The sequence below is a fragment of the Podarcis raffonei genome, chromosome 10 (assembly GCF_027172205.1).
Source record: "Podarcis raffonei isolate rPodRaf1 chromosome 10, rPodRaf1.pri, whole genome shotgun sequence".
NCBI lineage: Eukaryota > Metazoa > Chordata > Lepidosauria > Squamata > Lacertidae > Podarcis > Podarcis raffonei.
The window spans coordinates 43,880,620-43,891,791 of record NC_070611.1 but is presented as its reverse complement, the minus strand read 5'-3'; positions in this window follow the sequence as shown (position 1 = coordinate 43,891,791).

Below are 11,172 nucleotides of genomic sequence, written 5' to 3'. Positions count from 1 at the left end.
AAAAGAACTGGCAGATGTGATTTCAGAACCACTGGCAGTCATCTTTGAGAATTCCTGGAGAACAGGCGAAGTCCCGGCAGACTGGAGGAGGGCAAATGTTGTCCCTATTTTCAAAAAGGGGAAAAGAGAGGACCCAAATAATTACCGCCCAGTCAGTCTGACATCAATACCAGGGAAGATTCTGGAGCAGATCATTAAGCAAACAGTCTGTGAGCACCTAGAAAGGAATGCTGTGATCACCAATAGTCAGCATGGATTTCTGAAAAATAAGTCATGTCAGACTAACCTGATCTCGTTTTTTGACAGAATTACAAGCCTGGTAGATGAAGGGAACGCAGTGGATGTAGCCTACCTTGATTTCAGCAAGGCATTTGACAAGGTGCCCCATGATATTCTTGTAAAGAAGCTGGTAAAATGCGGTCTTGACTATGCTACCACTCAGTGGATTTGTAACTGGCTGACTGACCGAACCCAAAGGGTGCTCATCAATGGTTCCTCTTCATCCTGGAGAAGAGTGACTAGTGGGGTGCCACAGGGTTCTGTCTTGGGCCCGGTCTTATTCAACATCTTTATCAACGACTTGGATGATGGACTCAAGGGCATCCTGATCAAATTTGCAGATGACACCAAACTGGGAGGGGTGGCTAACACCCCAGAGGACAGGATCACACTTCAAAACGACCTTGACAGATTAGAGAACTGGGCCAAAACAAACAAGATGAATTTTAACAGGGAGAAATGTAAAGTATTGCACTTGGGCAAAAAAAATGAGAGGCACAAATACAAGATGGGTGACACCTGGCTTGAGAGCACTACATGTGAAAAGGATCTAGGAGTCTTGGTTGACCACAAACTTGACATGAGCCAACAGTGTGATGCGGCAGCTAAAAAAGCCAATGCAATTCTGGGCTGCATCAATAGGAGTATAGCATCTAGATCAAGGGAAGTAATAGTGCCACTGTATTCTGCTCTGGTCAGACCTCACCTGGAGTACTGTGTCCAGTTCTGGGCACCACAGTTCAAGAAGGACATTGACAAACTGGAACGTGTCCAGAGGAGGGCAACCAAAATGGTCAAAGGCCTGGAAACGATGCCTTATGAGGAATGGCTAAGGGAGCTGGGCATGTTTAGCCTGGAGAGGAGGAGGTTAAGGGGTGATATGATAGCCATGTTCAAATATATAAAAGGATGTCACATAGAGAAGGGAGAAAGGTTGTTTTCTGCTGCTCCAGAGAAGCGGACACGGAGCAATGGATCCAAACTACAAGAAAGAAGATTCCACCTAAACATTAGGAAGAACTTCCTGACAGTAAGAGCTGTTCGACAGTGGAATTTGCTGCCAAGGAGTGTGGTGGAGTCTCCTTCTTTGGAGGTCTTTAAGCAGAGGCTTGACAACCATATGTCAGGAGTGCTCTGATGGTGTTTCCTGCTTGGCAGGGGGTTGGACTCGATGGCCCTTGTGGTCTCTTCCAACTCTATGATTCTATGATTCTATGATTCATGTTGGCTCTCTCAGGAATTACGGGGAATCACATGTCACACACCAAGGAGACTGTTCTTGACCTAGTTGGCAGCAGCTGGCGCGTTTGCCATTGCCCTGCTTCTCCTCTGCATGGTGGGCAAAAAGAGTTGGTGGTCCCATGATGCACCAGGGGAGTGTGGCTGCTTAGACCCGCACTGCAACGCAGACTGGGCTCAGGGCATCACTCTTGCCTGTCTGCTGTCACGGCAAGGGTAGCAAATATTTGCAAATGTCTTTCCTGTAGCTATGACCCTGCTGGTGGGAAGAATGAAACTCCCCATGTTTCTAGGTGGGAATATCCCATCAATTGCCTGGCTGGGTGAAGAAGTGGATCCAGAGATGGCTGTTGTCTGCATGCTCTTCTTGTTTCCTGGACAGCTGCTGGTGGAAGCAAGAATTCTGAACTAGATGTGCCTTGGCCTTTGCCAGCAAGGCAATCCTCGATGTTCTTACATGCCACCTTTCATTTCTCCCCTTTCCCCCTTCTTTCTGATCCAGTCTCTGAAATGCCACCTGTCCCTGCAAGATTTCATCTCCAGTCTGAGATAGCTGGGCCTGTAGCTGTCAAGGACACATCATCCCGCTTCTGCTTCACAATAAACACAGTTTGTGTATATGTTTGTGTACACACAGATGTTTAAGACATTTTCATGTTGCCCATCAGTAAAACTTCCAAGGCAGTTTACAACGAGGTAGTAAAACTCACAACAATAAGAACCATACAACAGCAATCAAATCGATAAAACAGCAGAAAGAAGCTCTTTGAAGCAACTGGTAACGTTCAGCAAAACAGGCAAGATGATTTTTTTTTTATTTTTATCACTGCCAGCTATCGGGAATCATTGGAAACCAACCTCCTTTCGAAAACAAGGGCCCGGTAATCCTCCTCCTCTCATGGCTGAAGATGGAAGTCCTGAGAGACCCATTTTCTCAAAAGCCCACACCCTTATTTGGAGCCACAGAAGCCATTCTCCAGCAGACAGAAAAGCTTTCTTGGTGCGAGCCCTGAAGCTTCAAAGCCTTCCCCCCCCCTCCCCGCTTTCCAAACATGACCAAATAGCTGGCTAGAATCAGGAGAAAAATGAAATCATTTTCTCTAGATACAAATGTAAGTCATTCAGCAGCAGCAACATATTTGAGCCATTGCCGGAGAGGAAATAGCCTGCCACAATTACCCTCCAGGGTAACTTGCAGTGTATGAAAAGGGAGCCACATCGTGTACACAAGGTGCCAAAACTGTGGCTGCTATTACTAATAATTTATATAGCACTTGTTAAAACTTTACATGATGCTTTGCAGTCCTTATTGTGTTTGCCATCTCAAAATCTTATGGAGAAAGGTTGCAATTTTTGTTCCCGTTTTACAGGCGAGAAACTGAAGACTGTGCTCAGTGACTGCAAATGAATGGTAATCGACTCCCTGAGTAACTCAGGGCCAAAGTAGGCATGGCCATGAAAGTGTCTTTCTCTGCGGGATAGCTCAGTCAGTAGAGCATGAGATTCTTAAGCTTCAGATTGTGGGTTCACGCCACGCGTTGGACAAGATGACCCTCGTGGTCCCTTCCAATTCTACAATTTTATTATAGGGTGTTTTGTTTGTTTGTTTTCAAATGCCAAGAGCATCCACCTGCTGAAAGGCAGGAAATGATTAGGACTGCAGGAGCAGGAAGGGAGGAATTAACATTTTTTTGTTGTGGTCCCAAGGAAACTCACCCCTCTGAAGCTCGTATTTGTTTTGGTGGGCAACCCTTCCTTGGCACCAATGGAGGATTACCTACCAATGCAATAACACCTTTTGAGTCAGGATTTTCCTGAGGATTCCAGCAAGGTTGGCTCACTTTCTTCTGAAGCGAGATGCATCGGCACTCTTACAAAGGTGGTTTTAGGGCAGCACAGCACACCTGCACTGTGCAGTGACCTAAGAGGGCACCACAACAATGACTTAAAATGTCATTGTAGGTGGGAGAGGCAGGGGGCACCACTGAAATTTGGAAGCCCATAGTATGCCAAATTGGACTGTTTTGTTGAAATTGAATATGCTACTACAGTGGAGAAAATGAGTGCTATAGAAAGATGGGGGGGTGGGAAGCAGCTGGAGGAAGAGAGACTAGAACTGTGAGTGAAGGGGGTCTTTCCCCCATCCTCTGGACCCCCTGGGAAACTCAGCAAATGGGCTGTACTTGGAACTGAGTGTGGAAGGTGCAGCTGAATGAGACACAGCTGAGGGAAGCCTGAGGAGGTACCTTGGGCCTGCCCAGGGCTTTTTTTCCTAGAAAAAGAGCCCCACCACCTTCTGCTGCCAACCTCTGCCGTGCTGCTCCAACCACTATGCTGCCCGCCTCCTCCACCTCGGAGCCCTGAGCGCTATGCCAGGGAATGGCACCGCAATGCTTCAGAGGTGCCAGAACACACCAAAGAGGTGCCAGAACTCATTTCTGGTGAGTTCTGGCTGAAAAAAAGCCCTGGGTATGCCCACGAAAAGCAAGTCTAGAGTGAAAGACTAGGGTGACATCCGCTGTTTCCAGGAACCCTTCTCATTGTGAGACTTTTGTGGGTGAGCTGAGAGTTTGTTTTTTGGCCTGATTCTGGGTGAGAACCCGGAGGCTGAGAGGGAGGGTGCGTCAGAAGAAAAATGAACGTGTATATATATATATATATATATATATATATATATATATATATATGTATATAAGGTAACATTTTTTAATATGACTGTGTATTTTTGTAATGTTTTGTTTAAGTTGTCTGTTGTTGCTTCAGTTTCTTCTACACCGCTTAGAGATACATTTTAATATATTAAGCGGTATAGAAATAAGCAATTAATAAATCGTGACATGGCGCCACCTGAGGCAGGGAGGCTGGCCGCTGCTGCTGGATTCTCTGTTTCACACCTGACACAGGAAAGGCAGAAAAGAAAACTTACGCACCACTGCTTCTCTCAGTGGTTGTGATATGCAAAGCCTGAGGTGGCCTTCAGGGCCTAAGCGAAGAGGCAGAGGAAGATTTTCCAAAGGGAAACTCTGAAATAATCTCTGGCCGCCTGTCTCTCTTTGTGTGTGGCGGGGGTGGGGGTGGGGGTCTCTCTCTTGAAACAGACCCTTCCAAGGACCTACGTTCCTTGGCCTCACTTAAAAGAGTTCCCACATCTGGGAGAGGAAAGGAAGAAAAGAAAGGAGGCTTTGTCTGTTTTTTGTGTTGGCGTGTTTTTAGCAAACATGAGTGAATTGCATGTTTCAAGATGGAGCTTCGTTTCAGAAAAAGGACAGCAGCACCTTTGATAAAAGGGTGCATTGACTAGACTAGAGGATAGTCATAGTGCCTGTTCCGTGCTTTTTTATCCCTCCCATTTCCCTTTTTGTAGTATTGGAGGAGCACCAGAGTGATTCTGGAGCTAGGGATAAGTCAATCCCAGTTTCTCTGCATTTCTAGTTTTTACCTTCTGAAGTTTGCTTCTTCACATTTCCACAGCTCTTTGTGGGTTTTTTTAAAAGAAAAAAAAACCATCATGAAAATTCACCAGGATTTTTGTGCCCATTCTTCCTAATGTGCACATGCCGTATGCAATTTTGCCTAATGCACACAATTTCACAAAGTATTTTCCCGTAATGAGATGCATTTTTGTGTTATTGTTGCAGATATAAAGTATGCATTTTTATGCATACTTTACACTAGTAAGTGCATTTTTTACTTGGCTGGAGAACAGCACCTCAGAATTTGGAGAAGCATGGATTTCAAAGAATGGTTGTGTTTCTGTTTGCATATTGTTTTGGATATTGTGAATTAGAAAGGTTTGCCTTTAAATGTGAACTGAATCAGATTTCCTCCCTATCCCTCACTATATAGAGCTCCATCATTTCCTCTTCTCCCTGCCCCCACTTTCCTGAGTGAGATTTTTTGTTTCCTTGGGGGAATGAAAGGTAATAACAAGCCTATTCATATTTCCTGAGTTTATCATACTCAGCTCCTGCTGTCCCTAAGTCTGTATGAAGTTTCTTTTCTGGTCAATTGTCCTTTCAATTTAGAGAGTTGCTATAGTGAGCTTCATTCCCCTCAGAAGCCAGAATGTTTGTGAATATTCCCTGACTTCTCATACTGTCACTGCCCATAGGTGCATGCTATAAATGCAGAATCTTACTGCCTCCCCTAGGAATTGAGCAGAAGATCAAGCTTTGCTTTTTTAAACTTTAACACAGAATTATGTCCATTTTATTGCTTCCTGTTTTAGCACTCAGAGTGATTTGATTTTGTGTACTGCTCAAAATGGACGAGGCTTCTGTGCAAACTTAAAACAGCTTGCCATGTTGTTTTATTAATGCTCAAAAACCTTATTCCATTGCAAAAGAAAATACCTACTACTTGAGTGAAAACAAAGGTTTCATTCTGTTTGGCCAAGAAGCCTCTGGAAAATTAAATTGGAGGTCTCATGTAAATGATTGAATATACCACAGATTCGTCCCTCAGTTTAAACCCTATGCTAATGAGATTGTATGAGATCACTGATGAGATTGGAACAATACACCTCTAATTAACACCTTATTTGAGTGGAATAGCATCTCACATTTCTAAGCTGTGCTTTTTATAGACATTTGAGAAAGGAGGGGGAAATATTTCAAATATTTGCTCAACCCAAATGAACCTTCCTTCTACGAAACTCACATGGAACAAGACCAGTCTTATTGTGTACATTCCCTTCCTTTTATTGCATCATGATGTGTCAAAGTTTGTTGTGACTTAGCAATATCTTTATTCCTTGTCACAACTGTAACATTCTTACGGCATTGCTGGACATCTCATTCCTCTTGTTCATCCCCAAGCTAGGAGCAGCCTCATTAAAGCAGCAACTTGCAAGCAAATCCTCGATGCCGATGACTGCGACATTTCAACATGGCTTTCTGGTTTCTTTAGAGCACAGTAGCTACATGCACAACATCTCAATTCTGTATGTTTCTGTTTGTCAACCGCACCCTCCTGCTCCTCAGATTTCTGCATGTTCATTCAGAGGTGCTCCTCCCTTCCTCTTTTCTTCATACCATCGCTGGCTGACAAAAACAAGCCCCGGTCACCAACGGCAGGGTCCAATTGCTTAATCTTACTCTTTTTTCCAGAAAGCAATTTTTGTTGGGATGCATTTCTTAGCAGCACTGTAGGGGGCAGCAGAGATCCTCACCTTAAGATTCTTCCTCCATTCCCTGCCCCATCCCCTTCAGGCTACAGGAAATATTCATCTCAGAGCTGCCCCCTGCTTTGGGTTTGGACTGATGTGGAGCAGTGGTACAGTTTTACACCATGCTGTCCATCAGGTTGCGAGCTCTTGTCTCCGGAAGGCAGCCCTGTATAGGGAAGTTTTTAATGTTTTATGTTTTACTGTGCTTTTAATTTGTTGGAAGCTGCCTTCTCCTGGACAACCCGAAGTCACTCTGCTTTTTTGTTCTTTTGGTTTTCTCTGCTTTGGACAAACCACCACAAATCAAACCCAGATAATCTGATCTTTAAAAAAAATGCTTGTCAGGAATAGGGTGGCAAGCAGTCCACTAGGGCTACTGAGGTACTGTCTTCCCAATGAAAATATCAAGCTATTATTATTATTATTATTATTATTATTATTATTATTATTATTTTATTATTATTATTATTTTATTTTATTTTAACAAACCTCAAAATCTCAAGATCTCACACTTTCCTATGCCCCACACATTTGTATACTTCTCTTTGAAGTCAGAGAAGCTCTGCAGATCTTTCTGTCAATCTCCTGTTCTCCGGCCAGTCAGAGCTTTGCACCACCCAGTCAATCCTAATCCCCAAAGTCCCAAAGCGGTCCCTCCCATGTGGGGAGAATCAGAGGGTGTTTTGGGTAAGTTTGCCAACTGATAATAGAAGAAAATGCCCTGCCCTGCTCTTGTGCCTTTAATGAGAAGTTGAATGCCATAGGTGAAGCTAGGGACACAGTACTTTGACCAGCTCATATCTGCCACTCATATTGCTGTCAAAGGTTCAGGAAGAGGGCTTGGTCCAAAGAGTTGGCTTGGCTGCTGGAATCCTTGCTTGTACAGAGCAAAAGCATGTAAACCCAAGTGTGATTCATAGCCTGTGATTCATGCACATGATTTCAATGGGAAACAAGCATATTTTTTATGCCACCTACAGCAGCTTGCAGAGGGACACGGGTGGCGCTGTGGGTTAAACCACAGAGCCTAGGACTTGCCGAGCAGAAGGTCAGCGGTTTGAATCCCCGCGACGGGGTGAGCTCCCGTTGCTCGGTCCCTGCTCCTGCCAACCTAGCAGTTCGAAAGTACATCAAAGTGCAAGTAGATCAATAGGTACTGCTCCGGCGGGAAGGTAAACGGCATTTTCGTGTGCTGCTCTGGTTCACCAGAAGCGGCTTAGTCATGCTGGCCACATGGCCTGGAAGCTGTATGCTGGCTCCCTCAGCCAATAAAGCGAGATGAGCACTGCAACCCCAGAGTCGGCCACGACTGGACCTAATGGTCAGGGGTCCCTTTACATTTTTACAGCAGCTTGCGCATGCTCAAGAGTACAGGCGTCGGCTTTCTGCAAAAGAGGAGCCTTGAATATGTGGATAGCGATGAGGAAGCCTCTGTAGCTCACATCAGCTTTGCTGGAGAAATAAGCCGAGCTACTTCCCACCGAACTGGGAAGCAGGGTGTCTGATTTGCAGGCCAAAGCTTGGTTCATCCCCCTGTAACGCCCCAGATCCTCTCCCTTTCACTCACATGGCCCCTGGTCCCTAACCTGCTCTCTTTAAACCCCACTGACTGGCCAGACCAGCAGCTGCAGAACTACAGCTGCAGGGAGAGCTAACTCCCTCCCCACTCCGGCATGGGGCCAAAACCCCAGGTAGGTACCCTTGGGAGATGCCATTTCCCAAGGGCATCCTTAGGAAAATCACATTTTCCAGGGGTCCTTGGGACCTTTTGTCCTGGCACAAGGCTCTGGAGTTTTCCCTCCTTTGATCTCCCCACAGCACCTCTGCCAGGGACTGGAGGCTGGCTGAGTGAAAGTGCCATGGATGAGGACTTCATCATCCGCAACTCACATGTAATGCTGGTGAAATAAGTGCATTGTTCCCTTCCTAGAAATGATCTCTGTGTGGGAAAATGGTTTTGTTTGTGGGAAACAGACCTCACGAGTAATATCCAGCCCCAGCCAGACACTCCTCATTGCCCAAAGCCAGAGGAAGAGGAATTACACAGTACAAACTGTTGCTATAGCAACCACTACCACACCCACTGGCACAATGTGATTAAATTATGGGCTGGGCATTCCTGTTTTCCACACATAGGAAAACAACTGTCTGAATACCAATGACCCCCAACACAATTGCTTGACTTGTTTTTACAACTCTGCAACAATTATTTCACACAATTCCCCATATAGGTACCCCACTGTATGTCTGTCTGTTCTAGAAACTTCTTCTTCTGTGATAGATATGTATCTAGCTTAACATTTTGCCCAGTTTATATATTAGGGTTGCCCCTGAGCTGTTGCAGAGTGTCTATCCCTCATAGCTAAGTAACCACTGCCTTCTCCCAAGTCCTTAATTCCGGACACATTGTGTTGTCTTCGGGGAAACGGGTCATAGGTTAGTGGCAGAACATCTGATTCACATGAAGAAGGTTCCAGATTTTATCCCTGGCATCTCCAGGAAGAGGTGGGAGAGACCCTCCCCCAACTGAATCCCCAAAGACCCACTGCAAATCAGTGTAGACAATACAGACAATCAACACCAAACTTTTTTTAATGCTTTATTGAGTGACCATACCTCTCTGCTTGCCCCCCATCTCTTTTACTAAAAAAAAAAGCATTTTCCAGATATGTATATTCCCCCCTGTTAACATAGTAGTGGCTTGTATACAGCCAAAGTGAACTATCCAGTGAGAGAAGAATGTCTCTAGGTACTTATTGTAAACTTAGGTAATCCCCCCCCCCTTTCCACTGAAGAAATCAAAGTCCCCTTTGGGCTGGACAGAGAACATCTTTCCAATGTTCCCAGTGTTCTCCAGAAAGAGACTGCATAATTGGCAATTAAGGCTTAATAGCATGAGCTTGAGAAATCCCTGGTTCAAATCTCCCCTCGGCCTCAGTCCACTCACCACCTGCTGTGTGAGGATGCTCATATTGATTAGTCTGTCACGGTGCCCCTTTGCGCCAGAAGCAGTTTAGTCATGCTGGCCACACGACCCGGAAAGCTGTCTGTGGACAAACGCCGGCTTCCTTGGCCTAAAGCAAAATGAGTGCCGCACCCCATAGTCGCCTTTGACTGGACTTAACCATCCAGAGGTCCTTTACCTTTTACCTTATTGATTAGTATTGATCAGTAAAACTAACTTGCTTTACGGTGTTGTAAGGATTACCAAGATAAGACTAAGTTCCTTATCCCTGGGCTAAACATCCATTCAAGTGACATAACTGAGGCTGGCAAGACTTTCTTTGAGGAGCGCTTCTAGATTAGGACACAGCACCTTGTGCAAAAGTGGAAATCCCGCCACTTCTGTGACATAATTCAGAATGAATGAACAAATTTGGAAATAATCAACCCATGACGGAAATGAGACAGGACCCTCAGAAATTTGAGGCTTTGTTAAGACAGAGAGAGAGAAATGGGTAATGGGTGCTCACATTTCACTTCTAAGCTTACAATTTCACATGATGCAGGACCAAAAATTCCTATTGTGGCTCCATCTGATCTTCATATTTATATAACTGGCATTTTTTGAGCATTGGAATGCCTCCCCCCCCCAATGTATAGGATTCATTCACACACACACACACAACACACACACAGCAACTCCATGATATTCTCTCCCCCCCCCCCCGGCTTTTTCTTTTCTTTTAGAAAACTATCTCTCTCACGCTCGCTGTTGTTCTTTCTCATTCATTTGAATGAACTCTGGAGTCTACTTTACTAAGAGTAGACAAGACACAGCTGCTAGGGGACCCACAAGACTTTGGATCTTTGTGGCAGAACACAAGGCTGAGCATCTTTTGCGCATCTGTTGCCATTGCAATGAATGGCGGCCACGCCGCACGGCTTGGGGAGGGGGAATTGTGACAAACACCCCTCTTTGGATAATAAGCTCTGATTCCGGAGCTTTCTAATACCCAGTATTAAGTCGTTTCCTATTTTTAAAATCTCCGGAGGGGTTTGATGCCTTTCATAGTAGGGGATTTGTGAAAGCCAATCACGTCTCCCCATCAAATGTAGTTACCAGCTAAAAATGCGCATCCCACGTATACTGCTGCTAAGGAAGGGTTAAAGAGCTAAATAAAGGTTACAATCTGAGTGGAATTACTTAGGGCTCAAGCAAAAAGACAAAACAAAAAAACACTCTCATTTGAGTCTGTCTCCAGCTTTGAGAGGTCTAGCAGTCTCGATGCTATTGCCCTGGGAAGGATACTTCCTTTGCAGAAGCCAAGGAGTGAAAAGGACTATCTCCTGGGAATTTTTTAACTCGAGTGGGCAAAAAAGAGAAGCTGTAGGGTTGAAGGTAACCAGCGCCTCATCGGATAAGCTGTGAGAACAGCTGCCTGGGTATGGCTGATTCTCTCTCTCTGCATTTCTCTGTGCCTTGTCCTGTCTTGGTGTTCCTGTCTGTGATGAAGTCCCCCATCTCTTTCCAGGGCTGCTACCAA